This window comes from Corapipo altera, unplaced genomic scaffold (genome assembly GCF_003945725.1).
Source record: "Corapipo altera isolate COAL_440 unplaced genomic scaffold, ASM394572v1 61411, whole genome shotgun sequence".
NCBI classification, from domain to species: Eukaryota; Metazoa; Chordata; class Aves; order Passeriformes; family Pipridae; genus Corapipo; species Corapipo altera.
Window position 1 is genome coordinate 29174960 of NW_020884875.1, and position 5136 is coordinate 29180095.

A 5136-nucleotide genomic window follows, 5' to 3' on the forward strand; every position below is an offset into this window, starting at 1 on the left:
TTTTTCCTTTTTCCTTTTTCCTTTTTCCTTTTTTTTTCCTTTTTCCTTTCTTTATCATATATTTACATACCAAAGATTTGATTTTGTTGAAATTAATATTTTTTTTTCAAACTAAGAACTCTGGACTGTATTTATTAAAACCCTCCCCCAAAAAAACAAAGAAAGATGATTGTAGGTAAAACCACTTTTGATGAGGGATGAGGTCTGACAAGTGAACCAGGTCAAGCAGCATGTATTCTCTCTTTCGAGTTCTTCTGAGTCATGCTTTTAATTTAATGCTTTTCTATGTAAAGTTCAGTGCTTTTTTTTCCTTTTTTTTTTTTTAATTAGAAATGTCTGGTGTCCATTGGAAAAGTAGAGATTTACATTGCAAAATTGCAGTAGCAGGGATGAATGAGGAGAGGAGTAGGAAAAGTCATCAATAGGTGGCTAAAGAATTGGTGCCATGAGCAGAATTTTGTTTTTTTTTTTTAACCATGGGGCAAATTCTATGGTACCAAGCCGCTAGAGTCAGGTGGGCTTCATCTATCTAGCAAGGGCAAAAGGATTCCAGCCCGTAAATTGTTGGGGCTGATTAAGAGGGTTTTAAACTAGGTTTGAAGGGGTTGAAACCAGGCTCTCCATGGATGAGCCTGTGGGTGGAAAGGCAGAATTAGAAGTGAAATCAGCAGCCCAGCTGAAGTGCGTGTACACCAATGCACACAGTGTGGGTAACAAACAAGAGGAGCTGGAAGCCATCGTGCAGCAGGAAAGCTGTGCTGTAGTCACCATCACGGAAACGTGGTGGGATGACTCACCTGACTGGAGTGCTGCCATGGATGGCTACAAGCTCTTCAGAAGGGATAGACAAGGTAGGAGAGGTGGAGGGGTGACTGTATGTTAGAGAGTCTCTTGACTCTGTAGAACTTGAAGTCAGTAACAATAAGGTTGAGTGCCTGTGGATCAAAGTCAGGGGGAAGACCAACAAGGCTGACATGCTGGTGGGAGTCTGTTACAGACCACCCACCCAGGATGATGAGGGTGATGAATTATTCTACAAGCAGCTGGTGGATATCTCAAAATCACCAGCCCTTGTCCTCGTGGGCAACTTTAACCTGTCGGATGTCTGCTGGGAGCTCAACACAGCAGAGAAGAGGCAGTCTAGGAGATTCCTAGAGTGTATAGAGGATAATTTCCTGCTCCAGCTGGTAAATTAACCTACCAGGGGTGGGGCCCTGCTAGACCTGCTGCTTACAGAGAGGGGCTGGTGGGAGATGTGGTGGTCAGAGGTTGTCTGGGGCACAGTGATCATGAAATGATAGTTTTCAATACTCAGGGATGCAAAGAAGGCTAACAATAAAACTTCTACCCTGGACTTCTGGAGGGCAGATTTCAGCCTACTCAGAAGGCTGATTCAGAGGTTACCTTGGGAAACAGCCCTTGAAAACAAAGGGGTCTAGAAGAGGTGGACATGCTTCAAGAAACAAGTCTTGATAGCACAGAAGCAGGCTGTCCCAGTTTGCCAAAAGGCGAATTGTTGGGAAGATGGCCAGCTTGGCTGAACAGGGAGATTTTGAAGGAAATTAGGGAAAAAAGAGAGCTTACTGACTGTGGAAAAAAGGGCTGGCTACTCATGAAGAGTTTAGGAATATAGTTAGTTCATGTAGAAAGAAAATTAGAGAGTCAAAGGCACAATTTGAACTCAATCTAACCACTCCTGTTAGGGATAACAAGAAGTACTTCTACAAATACATCAATAGCAAAAGAAGGGGCAAGGAAAACTTCCATTCTTTGTTGGACATAGGGAGTAACATAGTCACCAAAGATGAGGTAAAGGCTGAGGTACTTAACACCTTCTTTGCCTCAGTTTTCAACAGTAAGACAGGTTGTCCTCAGGACAACTGTCCTCCGGAGCTGGTAGACAGAGACAGGAAGCCAAATAGCCCCCCTGTAATCCAGGAGGGAACAGTTAGCAACCTGCTGAGCTACTTGGATCCTCACAAGTCTATGGGACCAGATGGGATCCATCCTAGAGTGACGAGGGAGCTGGCAGAAGAGCTCACCAAGCCGCTCTCCATCATCTACCAACAGTCCTGGCTCACTAGGGAGGTCCCAGATGACTGGAAGTTGACGAATGTCACACCAATCCACAAAAAGGGCTGCTAGGAGGATCCGAGAAATACAGGCCTGTCAGCCTGACCTCAGTGCCTGGCAAGGTTATGGATCAGATCATCCTCAGTGCAATCACACAGCATGTACAGGATGAACAAGGGATCAGACCCAGCCAGGATGGGTTTAGGATGGGCAGGTCCTGTCTGACCAACCTGATCTCCTTTTAAGATCAGGTGACTCGCCTGGTGGATGAGGGGAAGGCTGTGGATGTGTCTATCTGGACTTCAGCAAAGCCTTTGACACCATCTCCCACAGCACACTCCTGGAAAAGCTGCAGCCCATGGCTTGGACAGGGGCACTCTGTGCTGGGTTAGGAACTGGCTGGAGGGCCAGGCCCAGAGAGTGCTGATGAACGGTGCTGCACCCAGTTGGTAGCTGGTCACTAGTGGTGTCCCCCAGGGATCAGTGTTGGACCCAGTTCTGTTTAATATCTTTATCGATGATTTAGATGAGTGTACCATTAGCAAATTTGCAGATGATGCCAGGTTGGGGGGAAGTGTTGATCTGCTGGAAGGCAGAAGGGCTCTACAGAGGGACCTGGACAAGCTGGAGAGATGGTCTGATTCCAGTAGGATGAGGTCCAACAAGGCCAAGTGCCGGGTCCTGCACTTTGGCCACAACAACCCCCTGCAGCGCTACAGGCTGGGCACAGAGTGGCTGGAGAGCAGCCAGGCAGAAAGGGACCTGGGAGTTTGGATTGACAGGAAGCTGAACATGAGCCAGCAGTGTGCCCAGGTGACCAAGAAGGCCAATGGCATCCTGGCCTGGATCAGGAACAGTGTGGCCAGCAGGACCAGGGAAGTGATTCTTCCCCTGTACTCAGCGCTGGTGAGGCCACACCTGGAGTGCTGTGTCCAGTTCTGGGCCCCTCATTTCAGGAAGGATATTGAGGTGCTGGAGCAGGTTCAGAGAAGAGCAACAAGGCTGGTGAAGGGTCTGGAGCACAAGTCCTATGAGGAGAGGCTGAGGGAGCTGGGGTTGTTTAGCCTAGAGAAGAGGAGTCCTAGGGACCTCATCACTCTCTACAACTCCCTGAGTGGAGGTTGTAGCCAGGTGGGTGTCAGTCTCTGCTCCCAGGCAACCAGCAGTAGGACACGGGGACACAGTCTTCAGCTGTGCCAGGGGAAGTTTAGGTTGGATATCAGGATGGAAATTTTTACAGAGACAGTAATGAGGCATTGGAATGGGCTGTCCAGGGAGGTTGTGGATTCATCATCCTGGCAGGTTTTTAAGATGAGACTGGATGTGGCACTGAGTGCCATGGTCTAGTAACCATGGCAGTGTTGGATCAAGGGTTGGACTTGATCTCGGAGGCATTTTCCAATCCGGTTGATTATATGATTCTATGAAAAAAACCCCATAAAGATAACAGTCCCCTTAATAACAAAAAATGCACTTTTTGGTACATGTCATTGCAGATGCATAATCTGAATGTTTGCCTTAGATTAGAAAAAGAAAAATGTGGGAAAATTATTTGTCATTTCACACATTTATCATTGTGACAGGGCCTGATCCAGGTGGACAGGTGCAGACTCCCTTTTCTTTCACTGGTAATTATATGAAGTAGAAATGATGGTGGGGAAAGAACCAGTATGATTTTTGGGTTTAAATCTGCACATAGTTGAACCCCACTGAAGTTAAAAGGCAGAATTGAACCCTACTGAATTTAAAAGGCAGGTATGTGCTCTAAATGTTGTGCTAGACTGGGGTCTGAACCCAAGTGAAAGCAACTAATTTTTATAAATCAATTATGTACACCCATAATATTAATATCATTCTTCTCTCCATTCTGGGTAATTTTGTCCTTCTTAAAAATCACTTTGAATGTTTTATTCAGAGAAATCCAGAGAAAACAAGCCTCAGTCACTGGTTCACAATCAAGTACATGGTGAATTCAGCTTTGTGCAGTCCCTCTCTGGCTGCACAGGCAAATGAAAAAGATTGTGATCAGAAAGCTGTAAATTATGCTTGTTCACTTAATTTTGGCATGGGATGACTCAAGAATTTACAATTTTGCAATGAAACCTTCATCTCAGACTGCTTAAAAGCTGGATGTGGGAAGGGAGAGGAGCGGAAATTGTGGTTCCAAGTTCACCTGCACTCCTCCGTGATTGTGACCCCGGCGCTGTCTCCATCTGGGTGGTAATCAGACAATATTCCTGGTCTAGACTGAACTAATGATTAAAACCAGACCTGAATTTCTCCTTTGAAGGAAAACTGTATTATCCTTTATTAACTTGCAGTTATTAACTCCACAAGGTACAAAGGAATCATTGAACTGAAACTATTTTTAGGCTCCAAGCTATAAATGCTTTCCCAGACCAAGCTGTATGTGGGATAGTGTGGTAAATGTGGCTGTGTCTTTACTTAGCATTTAATTAAGAATCTACCCACCTAAGACTTACTATGGGAAGGTTTTTTCTCCAGCCATTGAAGTCCAGAATGGCTTTGGGTGGTTGTTTACTGCCCATGGTGCCCACGGTCCATTGGGGATGTGCTTTGGCCACTGCAATGAAGGACTGTTTATGACTGTGTTACAGCCATCTCTTCTTCTTCTTCCCCCCAGATTATGTCTCTGGTTGGCTCTGAGGTCCAGGTCTACCAAAGAGCTGAAGTTCATCCAGCAGCTGCTGGAGTTTTAGTAGGTTCACTTCTCAGTTTGTTCTGGAGAACTGGGATGTCTTTTCTTGGACTAAATTTAGAAACCCATAGGTAAGGTTTTTCCATCCTTTGGGTAGTTTACAAAGAGGCTTCAGCTAAAGTTCATTGTAATCTTCCAGGTTTGTAAAATATGAGTCTTTGATCAGGAGCTGACATCCTGTGGGAGCAGGGCTGCATCACTCTCCAGGGATATTCCCCTATAATCAGGTGAGATTCAGATTACACATTCTAATTTTTTTTTTCACTGATAGAATGGTCAGGCATTGAATAAGTCACCCAGGGAGGTGGTGGAGTCACTGTCTCTGGAAGTGTTCCAGAGACATC